This window comes from Alosa alosa, chromosome 12, assembly GCF_017589495.1.
Source record: "Alosa alosa isolate M-15738 ecotype Scorff River chromosome 12, AALO_Geno_1.1, whole genome shotgun sequence".
Lineage (NCBI taxonomy): Eukaryota > Metazoa > Chordata > Actinopteri > Clupeiformes > Clupeidae > Alosa > Alosa alosa.
In genome coordinates, this window is record NC_063200.1 from 12,243,987 (window position 1) to 12,258,411 (window position 14,425).

General features: G+C 54.8%; 1 protein-coding gene across 1 annotated transcript in view; it reads left to right on the forward strand.

Moving 5' to 3' along the window:
• Positions 1 to 14,425, forward strand: part of LOC125304841 (potassium voltage-gated channel subfamily C member 1-like) — a 32,930-nt gene that overhangs the window by 17,067 nt on the left and 1,438 nt on the right. The window lies entirely within an intron of this gene.

A 14,425-nucleotide genomic window follows, 5' to 3' on the forward strand; every position in this document is an offset into this window, starting at 1 on the left:
CCGTGTACTGGTTCCCCAAACCAGACGGGTCGATCGTTTGCAATGACTGCTCCGGAGATTAAATGAAGTGTCCGAGTTTGATCGTACCCCATGCCTGGTGGATGACTTGATAGACTCCTTGGGGCATGCTGCGCTCATAACCACCCTTGACCTCACCAGGCTACTGGCAGGTGCCTGACCCCGGCGTCGAGAAGGTGAAGGCGACTGCCACACCAGGGGCTCTACCAGTATACCCGGCTCCCGTTTGGTCTCACCGGAGGCGCCTGCCACGTTCAGCGTTTACGATGGACGCGTCCTCGCACCCCACAAGAAGTGCGGCTGCAGCATATTTAAGACGATGTAGTCATCAAAGTCCCGATTAGGCCAGCCACTTGCGGGTACAAGCTGTGATTGATTCCTTTCGGGGAAGCAGGGCTCCTGACAAACCCAAAAAGTGTAGGCTGGCCTTCAGCCCGAGGCAGACTACTTGGGGTACACCATTGGGCGGGGTTGGTCAAGCCTCAGGAAGCCAAGTTGGGCGGGCTTACAGGATCACACGCCCATCACCGCAAAACAGGTGAGGTCATTGCCCCAGCCGCTACCACAGACGGTTTATTACGGACGGTTACCATTGCTGCACCTCTAACAGAGCTGACAACCAAACGCCACTCACAAATGGTGAGGTGGACTCCTCGGCGGGCGGAGGCGGCCTCTCACGAATCTGAAGCAAGTCCTGTGTTCCAGTCCGGGATCCTGGTGGCTCTGACTTCAAGAAGCGGGACTTACCGTCCAGGGCGGACGCTCGCTGAGGTGGGTCTGGGTGCTGTACTCGGGCCCCAGGCACATGACGGCAGGAGGTTCATCCCGCTTCACCAGCAGGAAGTTACTTCCAAGGGAGAGGAACTATTCCACTGTGGAAAAGGAATGCCTCGGGTGACCTGGGCCCTGGAATCCCCGCGGTTCTACCCTGGGTCGACGGTTCACGGTGGTGTCGGATCATGCCCCTCTACAGTGGATGGCCAGGGAACCGAGACTAACAGTAGGGATTACCAGATGGTTTTAAGCTTGCAAGCATTTAACTTTTCTGTTGTTCACAGGGCTGGCAAGCCGCCACGCACGCGGATGCCCTGTCCCCGGGCGCCGACGCTTCTTCGCCCTCTTCACCCCGACGAGGACGCCGGGTCTCGGTGGGGGGGATGTGTGATGTCACACGAGAGGCCGCGCTCTGAGGGGCCGCCACGCTCCCCTGAGATGGCTGCAGTCACGGACAGCTTTGGCGCCATCTGCTGGGGAGTTGGAAACTCCACCCCCTCAAACACACGATATCCCAACACACCTGAGACCCATCAGGCCTGATGAGCTGAAGGGCTTTTAAGGCCCAGAGACACAGTTGGTGGTGGTAGAGGGATTTGAGAGACAAGCCTCAAGTTGTAGGCTACTCAGAGGAGCCACAGACAGCGAAGTGGCACTTTCTACCTGAAGACTGGAATACTTACCTGAAGACTGGAATACTTACCTGAAGACTGGAATACTTACCACCTGATTGGCCAATGGCCAAGTGTGCTGTTGCAAAGTAAGGCTGAAGACTAGTTTTCACAAAGAGATTTTACCTGAGGGAATCGACTATGACTTTTCGTTTGAAGAGACCTTGTTTAAGTTTTTTGGACGGTTGAACAATCAACCTTATCCTTAGTTACCTTTTGTTAATTCCCCAGAACTTGATTAAAAACCTTCATATACCCTAAATTTGTGTCCTTGCACTGCTGAACTGTCCCCGAGGAAACCCGTAGCCTCATGATATCACAATAGCATATATATATATATATACAGTGCAACCGAAAGTTTTAAGACCCTTTCAAGTTTTCCACATTTTGTTATTTTTCAGACTCATCTTAAAATGGATTCCATTCATTTTTTTTCTCATCAATCTACACACGCTTCTACTTGATTGGAGTCCACCTGTGCCTAAATGAATTCACTGGAATTTATTAGAGAGTCACACATCCCTTTATATATATGGTCTCACTGTTGATGGTGTATGTGAGAGTTAAAACCAAGCCACTAAGGGTCAAGAGAATTGTCCGTAGACCTGCGAGACAGGGTTGTGTGAACACACAGATCTGGCGAAGGATACAAGAACATTTCTGTAGCATTGTAAGTGCCCAAGAGCATGGTAACCTCCATCATTCTCAAATGGAAAAGTTTGGAACAACTAACATTCTTCCTAGATCTGTCCGCCAGCCAAACTGAGTAATCCGAGACAGATGGCCTTGGTCAGACAGGTAACCAAGGACCCAATGGTCACTATGAATGACATCCAGAGTTCCTTTGAGAGGATGAGAGAAGTGTAAAGAAGGGACGCTTTGGAATATTTCAGTCTTTATTTTGTATAAATTTACAAAACACTTGTGGAGTGTTGGTGTATTGTGTGTAGATTAATGAGAAAAAATGAATTGAATCCATTTTTAAAGGTGCGATTTGTAGGATTGTTACCTTAACGCTCTGCAGGTACAAAAATCAAAACACTGGTGAACGTTCTCAAGACTAATACCTGAGCCTCTTCTGGGTTGCCAGATGTAATTAAGACTTAGCTAATGTTAGTGGACCTGCAGCTGCTTTTAACGTTTCTCCAACCATGACCCAGCTACATTACGGAAACAGTGAAAACAAAAAAATACCTCTCTAACCAACGTAACATTTAGCTGAAATTAGCGATGCAGATGAAGTTTAGCCTAGGCTACCTGTTGTGGAGAAATATGGCCAGCTCTCGTCCAGACTTGATATTCTTAGTTTGATCTAAGACGTCACCATCTCAGGAAGCTCCTCAATGTCCACTTAATTTGTTTCTTGTTTAAATTTTGGAAAATTGCCTGCCTCTCGTGGGCGCTCATGACTACAACTGACAGCTGTTGACAGTTGGCTACTAATTTGGCAAACCCAAATAGGAGGACGCGCTTAGCCCATTATTAATAATGCTATTCTAGAATGAATCGTTCAAAACATAAACGAAAATTCCAAGACTTTCCCATAACTCATTTTTTCATGGGTTTTACGGGTTAGAGTAATGTTGTCAAATAAGCCATTACTTCAATTCATCGTGTTTCCTTACTCTCTGACAACATATGGTGATTATTTTTGGAATGGTTACAGTTTATTTTCCATTATATCCTACATACTGGACCTTTAAGATGAGTCTGAAACATAACAAAATGTGGAAAACTTGAAAGGGCCTGAAAACTTTCCGGTTGCACTGTCAGACACCAAACAGGACGAGGACCACAAAAGCGTCACGTTCGAAAGTTTATTTAAGGGTTGGGGGTTACAGGGGTTTCGGGAGTTCCAAGAGTCTGCGTGTGTGTGTTCCCCCAATAGCCGAGCAGCAATGGCAGGAGCTGGATGATCCGGGAAGTCCTGGGGAAACACACACACAACAGCAATTGAAAACGAAGCAGCAGTACAGTCAAGGGCTAGGCTGTATTAGAGAAAGAGAGACGGAAGGCAGGTCAAGATTACGGGGCTGGAGATCAAAGAAGTAGTCGAGCGGGTCTGGGTTCACAGGCAAAGAGTCAGAGTGGTTTTTCCAAGACAGGCAGGTAACTGGTGCGGGTTTGCAGGCGATCTGACAAGTGTGGACTGAAAAGCAAGGCTTTATATACAGGGCATGATGAGTGGTGAATGCAGTGCAGCTGGTAGGTAAACGAGGGTGAGGCAGAGCAGAGCAGGAACAGGTGGAGGTCATCAGACTTCAATCAGCGCATGTTACCAGGCAGAGAGAGCTCATGACAGAACCCCCTAAGGACGGCCCAGAAGTCCCCAAAGAGTGACACCACGGAGGGGTGGAGGGGAGCCGGTGGAGGGCTAGAATTCCTCCGGCGGTCAGTGAACATCCTCATCCTCGGAGGGAGCTGGAGGTCGTGGACAGAAGACGGACAGGTACCGAGACAGGGTCAGGCACAGGACAGGACAGGCCGGGCAGGACGGTTAGGGACCCCTCTGGGCGGCCCCTCTGGGATTGCAGGTTGATCAGGATGCAGGCGGTGGAAGTCGGCGATGAGTGTCCGGTCCACAATCCGACTGGCTGGCACCCAGGTTCTCTCCTCAGGCCCATAGCCCTCCCAGTCGATGAGATACTGGGAGGCCCCTACCTCGCCCGTCTGGACCCGAAGCAGGCGTCCCGGTGGTGTACACCAGCCCACCGTCAACGAGGCGAGGAGGAGGAGGAGGAGGAAGCCACGGGGACCAGCGGGCTTTCATCGCGTCGGCTTGACTTTGAAACATGGAAAGTAGGGTGCACCCTCATGGAGGTTGGCAACTGGAGCCGACTGCGGTTGGGCTGATGACCCTCTGGATAGGGAACGGGCCGAGGAATCGAGGTGCCAGTTCTGCGATTCCACCCGCAGTGGGAGATCCTTGGCTGACAGCCACACCTTCTGGCCAACACGGTGGCGGGTGCGGCGATCTTCGGCCGGTTAGCCCCAGTGGCATAGCTGACAGCTGACTTGAGTAGCGTGTACGAGCTTGTGACCAGGTACGGCGGCAACGGCGGGCATAGGCGAGGGCAGGCGGGCAGGACACATCTCCCCTCCTGGCTGGGGAACAGGGGGGCTGGTAGCCATACACACACTGGAAAGGTGACATACCAGTGGCAGAGCAGGTGAGGGTTGTGAGCATACTCTATCCACGCCAGTTGTTGTGCCCAAGCCTGGGGTTTGCGAAAACCATGCACCGCGCCTTCTCCAGCTCCTGGTTTGCCCTTTCGGATTGACCATTGGACTGGGGGTGGAACCCAGAGGTGAGACTCACTGTGGCCCCTAGAAGACAGCAGAACTCCTTCCAGAATGTGGAGGTGAATTATGGACCTCGGTCAGAGACAACATCCCTGGGGAGCCCGTGTAGGCGGAAGACATGATCAAGAACAGCCTGGGCAGTCTCTCTGGCAGATGGCAGTTTAGGGAGGGAATGAAGTGAGCCATCTTGCTGAACCGTCAACCACAGTGAGAATGACCGTCATCCCACCTGATGGTGGGAGGCCAGTTACAAAGTCCAAGGAGGCGTGGGACCAGGGTCGTGTGGGCACAGGCAAGGGCTGGAGTAAACCAGCGGGGGCAGTGGAGGACTTGTTCTGATTGCAGGTGGGGGCAGGCACGGACGAATTCTCGGGACATCCCTTCTCAAAGCAGACCACCAGAAGCTGGGCAAGGAGATGGCAGGTGGGAGGCCCGGGTGGCAGGCAAGGCGGGAGTTGTGTCCCCACTGTATGACCGGGACCTCAAATTCTCTGGGACAAAGAGATGACCGTCTGGGCATGCACTGGGACTGGGATGGTCACGGAGGGCCTCCTGAATTTCCTCCTCGATATCCCAGGTCAGGGCAGCTACGCCTTGGGGGATCGGGCAGAATTGATGCAGGTTCCTGGGAAGGGGCGCCATCCTTATGAAACTGGCGGGGAGAGCGTCCGGCTTGGTGTTCCGAGAACCTGGGCGGTATGACAGGGTGAAGTTGAATCTGGTGAAAAACAAGGCCCAGCGGGACTGTCTGGGGTTAAGACGTTTGGCATTGCGGATGTATTCGAGGTTTTTGTGATCGGTCCAGACCAGGAACGAACCCCTCCAGCCAGTGACGCCCACTCCTCCAGGGCAAGCTTGACTGCCAACAGCTCGCGGTCTCCAACATCATAATTGCGCTCTGCAGGTGAAAGCCGGCGAGAGAAAAATGCACAGGGGTGCAACTTGTTGTCCTCCTCTGCCCGTTGAGAGAGTATGGCCCCGACTCCCACGTCTGAGGCATCCACCTCGACAACGAACTGCCGGTCTGAATCCGGCATCTGGAGGATGGGGGCAGTGGTGAACCGGGCCTTGAGGGTATGAAAGGCTGTGTTGGCCTCTGGGGTCCAGGAAAAGGGGTGTTTGATGCTGGTCAGAGCTGTGAGGGGAGCGGCGGAGCTGTAGTTCGGATGAATCTTGGTAGAAATTGGCAAACCCGAGGAATTGCTGCAACTTCTTCCTATTCCCGGAACTGGCCAGGAGGTAACTGCCGAGACCTTTCTTGGGGTCCATCTGGATATTGCCTTCAGCGACAATGTATCCCAGGAGCGACACAGTCTGGCGTGGAACTCGCATTTCTCCGCTTTGACATAAAGGGAGTTCTCCAGGAGCCGTTGAAGAACCAGCTGGACATGACGCAGTGTGTTCGGACAGAGTTCTGGAGAAAATTAAGATGTCGTCCAGGTACCACGAAGGAAATTTATTCAGCATGTCCCAGCACATCATTCACCAGCCTGGAATACCGCTGGGGCGTTGGTGAGGCCAAATGGCATTACCAGGTACTCATAATGGCTGGTGTGGGTGTTGAATGCAGTCTTCCACTCGTCACCCTCCCTTACTCGGACTAGGTGGTAAGCATTTCTAAGGTCCAGTTTGGTGAAAATAGTGGATCCCTGGAGCAACTCAAAAGCAGAGGTGAGTAAAGGCAGAGGGTACGGTTCTTCACTGTGACATCATTCAGACCTCGATAATCAATGCAGGGGCTAAGAGAACCATCTTTCTTTCCCACAAAGAAGAACCCGGCACCAGCTGGCGGGGAAGGCGGGCGGATGAGTCCAGCTGCCAGGGAGTCCCTGATGTAATCCTCCATAGTTTTCTTTCAGGAGGGATAGTGAGTAGAGGTGACCTTTGGGTGGAGCAGTCCCAGGGAGGAGATCAATGGCACAGTCGTGTCTGGGACGGTGTGGGGGGCAGAGATGTGGCTTTGGTCTTGTTGAACACCTCTCGGAGGCCATGGTAACATTCAGGGACATTAGAAATGTCGGGGCAGTGCTGGGGGGGTACTGAGCGGGGGCAGCGGGCAGCACGCAAAACAGGTCAGGTGGCAGGCATTTCCCCACTCTTTCACAGTTCCGAGGCCCAATTGAGGTGAGGATTGTGGAGAGGAGCCAAGGGTAGCCCAGGATTAGGGGTTGGCCTGGGGAGCTGAGCAGGTGGAAGCGGATGGTCTCTCGTGGTTTCCTGACACCATCATTGAGATGGGGGGCTGTGATGTTGGTAACTGTGCCAGTGCGGACCGTCCCAGGGCCGGGCTGGAACAGGAGTGGACAAGCGATGGCTTTCCAAGCCCAGCTGACGAGCAAGTCCTGTGTCAATAATGTTTGCTTCTGCGCCAGAGTCCACCAGGGCTGCCAGGGTGTGGTGGAATCAGACAGGTGAAGACAGACTTGGATGAGGGGTTTCACGGCTGATGGAGGGCGGAATGTTCATTGAGCTCATCCGATTCCTCCTACATCTGGTGAGCTCCGACCTTTTGCTGGACAGGTGGCGACTTCGATGACCATCACCACCACAGTACAGGCACAAGTTGGAGGTGATGCGTCGCTGGCTCTGCAGGGGTTAGGGAGGCGGCCCGATCTCCATCGGTTCAGACTGGTCCGGCTGGCTAGGCGGTGTGGCAGTGCGGACAGAAGGGCAGTTGGGACACTCCGTGTGCTGGTGGATGGACTCTGGCCCTCTCTCGGCAGCGGACCTGGATCCTGCGGTCGTCGCGGACAGCCAGAGCAATGGCTTCATCAAGAGTGGGGGTTGATCATGGGAAACCAGCTCGTCCCTTATGTAGTCCGCCAGGCTGTAGAGGAAGGCATCCACCAATGCTTCCATGTTCCAGGAGCTCCGACTTGCCACAGTTCGGAAGTCAATGGAGTAATCCGCAACAGTCCTTCTGCCTTGGCGAATACTCATCAGGGTCCGAGATGCCTCGGCTGTGGTGGATTCCAAATCGAATACCTTGAGCATCTCCTCTGCGAATAGGTTGAAGGTTGCACATGCTGGGGTCTGGCGCTCGAACTCCGCCGTTCCCCAGAGTCGAGCTCGCCCGTCCAGGTGAGTGATCACGCATCCGACCCTATCGCCCCTTCAGTGGCAAAAGTCCTGGGTTGCAGGGTAAACTGGACACGGCAGCTCGTCAGGAACGCCCGTACCTGGGTTGGGTCGCCGCTGAACCGCTCTGGGTTGCCGATCCTGGGTTCTGGGGCTCCGGCAGCCACGGCAGCAGTGGACTGGGCAGGAGACTCGGGTGCTGGGCCGGTGAGCAGGCTGGCTGGGGCTGGGCCGGTGGGAGCAGGCAGAGGAGAAAGGTTGGTGAGAAGTTGAATGATCATTGCAAGTTGTTGCTGTTGCTGCTGGAACTGCTGAAGCTGTTGGTAGGCGGCTTGAAGTAGGGAGGCAGTGTCAGCAGTGTTGCGGTTTGCCTCTCTCTCAGTCTCTTCCAGGCGTTGCATGGCGGTGGGTGGTTCTGGTTCGTCGGTTTCCATGCTGGTTCGACCGTGCGCTGGGTCCATGTTTGGTCAGATCGTACTGTCAGACACCAAACAGGACGAGGACCACAAAAGCGTCACGTTAGAAAGTTTATTTAAGGGTTGGGGGTTACAGGGGTTTCAGGGGTTCCAAGGAGTTCTCTGCGTGTGTGTGTTCCCCAATGCCGAGCAGCAATGGCAGGAGCTGGATGATCCGGGGAAGTCCTGGGGGAACACACACACACAACAGCAATTGAAACGAAGCAGCAGTACAGTCAAGGGCTAGGCTGTATTCGTAGAAGAGAGACGGAAGGCAGGTCAAGATTACCGGGGCTGGAGATCAAAGAAGTAGTCGAGCGGGTCTGGGTTCACAGGCAAAGAGTCAGAGTCGTTTTCCAAGACAGGCAGGTAACTGGTGCGGGTTTGCAGACGATCTGACAAGTGTGGACTGAAAAGCAAGGCTTTATATACAGGGCATGATGAGTGGTGAATGCAGTGCAGCTGGTGGTAGGTAAACGAGGGTGAGGCAGAGCAGAGCAGGAACAGCTGGAGGTCATCAGACTTCAATCAGCGCGATGTTACCAGGCAGAGAGAGGAGCTCATGACAGAACCCCCCCCCCCCAGGGGCGGCCCCAGAAGTCCCCAAGAGTGACACCACCAGCGGGAGGGCGGAGGGGAGCAGGTGGAGGGCTAGAATTCCTCGGCGGTCCCGAGTGAACATCCTCATCCTCGGGAGGGAGCTGGAGGGTCGTGGACAGAAGACGGGACAGGTACCGAGACAGGGTCAGGGTCAGGCACAGGACAGGAAGCCGGGCGGGCAGGGCGGTTAGGGACCCCTCTGGGGCGGCCCCCTACGGATTGCAGGTTGATCAGGATGCAGACGGTGGAAGTCGGGCGATGAGTGTCCGGTCCCACAATCCGACTGGCTGGCACCCAGGTTCTCTCCTCAGGCCCATAGCCCTCCCAGTCGATGAGATACTGGAGGCCCCTACCTCGCCGTCTGGACGAAGCAGGCGTCGAACGGTGTACACCAGCCCACCGTCCACGCGAGGCGGGAGGAGGAGGAGGAGGAAGCGCACGGGGACCAGCGGGCTTTCATGCGCGTCGGCTTGACTTTGAAACATGGAAAGTAGGGTGCACCCTCATGGAGGTTGGCAACTGGAGCCGGACTGCGGTTGGGCTGATGACCCTCTGGATGAACGGGCGGGCCGAGGAATCGAGGTGCCAGTTCTGTGATTCCACCCGCAGTGGGAGATCCTTGGCTGACAGCCACACCTTCTGGCCAACACGGTAGGCGGGTGCCGGCGATCTTCGGCGGTTAGCCCCAGTGGCATAGCTGACAGCTGACTTGAGTAGCGTGGCACGAGCTTGTGACCAGGTACGACGGCAACGGCGGGCATAGGCGAGGGCAGACGGGCAGGACACATCTCCCTCCTGGCTGGGGAACAGGGGGGGGGCTGGTAGCCATACACACACTGGAAAGGTGACATACCAGTGGCAGAGCAGGTGAGGGAGTTGTGAGCATACTCTATCCACGTCAGTTGTTGTGCCCAAGCCTGGGGTTTGCGAGAAACCATGCACCGCAGCGCCTTCTCCAGCTCCTGGTTTGCCCGCTCGGATTGACCATTGGACTGGGGGTGGAACCCAGAGGTGAGACTCACTGTGGCCCCTAGAAGACAGCAGAACTCCTTCCAGAATGTGGAGGTGGTGCGGACCTCGGTCAGAGACAACATCCCTGGGGAGCCCGTGTAGACGGAAGACATGATCAAGAACAGCCTGGGCAGTCTCTCTGGCAGATGGCAGTTTAGGGAGGGGAATGAAGTGAGCCATCTTGCTGAACCGGTCAACCACAGTGAGAATGACCGTCATCCCACCTGATGGTGGGAGGCCAGTTACAAAGTCCAAGGAGACGGGGACCAGGGTCGCGTGTGGGCACAGGCAAGGGCTGGAGTAAACCAGCGGGGGCCGAAAGTGGAGGACTTGTTCTGATTGCAGGTGGGGCAGGCACGGGCCGAATTCTCGGACATCCCTTCTGAAAGCAGACCACCAGAAGCTGGGCAAGGAGATGGCAGGTCTTGGCGGAGCCCGGGTGGCAGGCAAGGCGGGGAGTTGTGTCCCCACTGTATGACCCGGACCTCAAATTCTCTGGGACAAAGAGATGACCGTCTGGGCATGCACTGGGACTGGGATGGTCACGAGGGCCTCCTGAATTTCCTCCTCGATATCCCAGGTCAGGGCAGCTACGGCGCAGGGGATCGGGCAGAATTGATGCAGGTTCCTGGGAAGGGGCGTCATCCTTATGAAACTGACGGGAGAGAGCGTCCGGCTTGGTGTTCCGAGAACCTGGGCGGTATGACAGGGTGAAGTTGAATCTGGTGAAAAACAAGGCCCAGCGGGACTGTCTGGGGTTAAGACGTTTGGCATTGCGGATGTATTCGAGGTTTTTGTGATCGGTCCAGACCAGGAACGGAACTCCAGCCAGTGACGCCACTCCTCCAGGGCAAGCTTGACTGCCAACAGCTCGCGGTCTCCAACATCATAATTGCGCTCTGCAGGTGAAAGCCGGCGAGAGAAAAAAATGCACAGGGTGCAACTTGTTGTCCTCCTCTGCCCGTTGAGAGAGTATGGCCCCGACTCCCACGTCTGAGGCATCCACCTCGACAACGAACTGCCGGTCTGAATCCGGCATCTGGAGGATGGGGGCAGTGGTGAACCGGGCCTTGAGGGTATGAAAGGCTGTGTTGGCCTCTGGGGTCCAGGAAAAGGGGTGTTTGATGCTGGTCAGAGCTGTGAGGGGAGCGGCGACGGAGCTGTAGTTCCGGATGAATCTTCGGTAGAAATTGGCAAACCCGGTGGAATTGCTGCAACTTCTTCCTATTCCCGGAACTGGCCAGGAGGTAACTGCCGACTTTGCGGGGGTCCATCTGGATATTGCCTTCAGCGACAATGTATCCCAGGAACGACACAGTCTGAGCGTGGAACTCGCATTTCTCCGCTTTGACATAAAGGGAGTTCTCCAGGAGCCGTTGAAGAACCAGCTGGACATGACGAGTGTGTTCGGACAGAGTTCTGGAGAAAATTAAGATGTCGTCCAGGTACACGAAGACGAATTTATTCAGCATGTCCCGCAGCACATCATTCACCAGCGCCTGGAATACCGCTGGGGCGTTGGTGAGGCCAAATGGCATTACCAGGTACTCATAATGGCCGGTGTGGGTGTTGAATGCAGTCTTCCACTCGTCACCCTCCCTTACTCGGACTAGGTGGTAAGCATTTCTAAGGTCCAGTTTGGTGAAAATAGTGGATCCCTGGAGCAACTCAAAAGCAGAGGTGAGTAAAGGCAGAGGGTACCGGTTCTTCACTGTGACATCATTCAGACCTCGATAATCAATGCAGGGGCTTAAGAGAACCATCTTTCTTTCCCACAAAGAAGAACCCGGCACCAGCTGGCGAGGAAGACGGGCGGATGAGTCCAGCTGCCAGGGAGTCCCTGATGTAATCCTCCATAGTTTTTCTTTCAGGAGGGGATAGTGAGTAGAGGTGACCTTTGGGTGGAGCAGTCCCAGGGAGGAGATCAATGGCACAGTCGTACGGACGGTGTGGGGGGCAGAGATGTGGCTTTGGTCTTGTTGAACACCTCTCGGAGGCCATGGTAACATTCAGGGACATTAGAAATGTCGGGGGGCAGTGCTGGGGGTACTGAGCCGGGGCAGCGAGGCAGCACGCAAAACAGGTCAGGTGGCAGGCATTTCCCCACTCTTTCACAGTTCGGAGGCCCAATTGAGGTGAGGATTGTGGAGACGGAGCCAAGGGTAGCCCAGGATTAGGGGTTGGCCTGGGGAGCTGAGCAGGTGGAAGCGATGGTCTCTCGGTGGTTTCCTGACACCATCATTGAGATGGGGCTGTGATGTTGGTAACTGTGCCAATTGCGGACCGCCCAGGGCCCGGGCTGGAACAGGAGGGACAAGCGATGGCTTTCCAAGCCCAGCTGACGAGCAAGTCCTGTGTCAATAATGTTTGCTTCTGCGCCAGAGTCCACCAGGGCTGCCAGGGTGTGGGTGGAATCAGACAGGTGAAGACAGACTTGGATGAGGGGTTTACGGCTGATGGAGGGCGGAATGTTCATTGAGCTCATCCGTTCCTCCTACATCTGGTGAGCTCCGACCTTTGCTGGACAGGTGGCGACTTCGATGACCATCACCACCACAGTACAGGCACAAGTTGGAGGTGATGCGTCGCTGGCGCTCTGCAGGGGTTAGGGGGGCGGGCCGATCTCCATCGGTTCAGACTGGTCCGGCTGGCTAGGCGGTGGCAGGTGCTGAGGACAGAAGGGCAGTTGGGACACTCCGTGTGCTGGTGGATGGACTCTGGCGCCCTCTCTCTCGACGACGGACCTGGATCCTGCGGTCGATGCGGACAGCCAGAGCAATGGCTTCATCAAGAGTGGGGGGTTGATCATGGGAAACCAGCTCGTCCTTTATGTAGTCCGCCAGGCTGTGGAGGAAGGCATCCACCAATGCTTCCATGTTCCAGGAGCTCCGACTTGCCACAGTTCGGAAGTCAATGGAGTAATCCGCAACAGTCCTTCTGCCTTGGCGAATACTCATCAGGGTCCGAGATGCCTCGGCTGTGGTGGATTCCAAATCGAATACCTTGAGCACCTCCTCTGCGAATAGGGTTGAAGGTTGCACATGCTGGGGTCTGGCGCCGAACTCCGCCCGTTCCCCAGAGTCGAGCTCGGCCCGTCAGGTGAGTGATCACGTAACCGACCCTCGCCCCTTCAGTGGCAAAAGTCCTGGGTTGCAGGGTAAACTGGACACGGCAGCTCGTCAGGAACGCCCGCATCTGGGTTGGGTCGCCCGCTGAACCGCTCTGGGTTGCCGATCCTGGGTTCTGGGGCTCCGCAGCCACGGCAGCAGTGGACTGGGCAGGAGACTGGGTGCTGGGCGGTGAGCAGGCTGGCTGGGGCTGGGCGGTGGGAGCAGGCAGAGGAGAAAGGTTGGTGAGAAGTTGAATGATCATTGCAAGTTGTTGCTGTTGCTGCTGGTAGGCGGCTTGAAGTAGGGAGGCAGTGTCAGCAGTGTTGCGGTTTGCCTCTCTCTCAGTCTCTTCCAGGCGTTGCATGGCGGTGGGTGGTTCTGGTTCGTCGGTTTCCATGCTGGTTCGACCGTGCGCTGGGTCCATGTTTGGTCAGATCGTACTGTCAGACACCAAACACGACGAGGACCACAAAAGCGTCACGTTAGAAAGTTTATTTAAGGGTTGGGGGTTACAGGGGTTCCGGGAGTTCCAAGAGTCTGCGTGTGTGTGTTCCCCCAATAGCCGAGCAGCAATGGCAGGAGCTGGATGATCCGGGAAGTCCTGGGGGAAACACACACACACAACAGCAATTGAAACGAAGCAGCAGTACAGTCAAGGGCTAGGCTGTATTCGTAGAAGAGAGACGGAAGGCAGGTCAAGATTACCGGGGCTGGAGATCAAAGAAGTAGTCGAGCGGGTCTGGGTTCACAGGCAAAGAGTCAGAGTCGTTTTCCAAGACAGGCAGGTAACTGGTGCGGGTTTGCAGACGATCTGACAAGTGTGGACTGAAAAGCAAGGCTTTATATACAGGGCATGATGAGTGGTGAATGCAGTGCAGCTGGTAGGTAAACGAGGGTGAGGCAGAGCAGAGCAGGAACAGGTGGAGGTCATCAGACTTCAATCAGCGCGTGTTACCAGGCAGAGAGAGAGCTCATGACATGCACTGTAAATATATAGAAAAACTGAGTAGCCTTGGCTATTTTTAAGATCTTAACGTGAACTTAAAATAAAATTTGAGCTGAGACAATTGATGGATAGTCCACAGCTGGTTCCTTGAACCCATCAATCAGCAAGTTTATTTTTTTTTATGTTGACCCGAAATCCTGAAAACCCAGGAACTTCACGTTGTTGGGCAGTGAATGGAAGTACTGTGGGCCTAACTAGATTGTGGTGGATCAATCATATTGCCCCCTTAAATCGTAAAATATTCTCTGGTCTCAGTTCACTGTTGCCTACCCTATGCTTGCTCAAAATATATTCTTTGTCTAGAAGAGGTGCTTCAAATTGGCGCTTTTAAAAATCGCCTGTCTCGGAATAGAAGAGTCAGTCCCTGGCAATTCCGTGCAAAACTGTCACATCCATAAC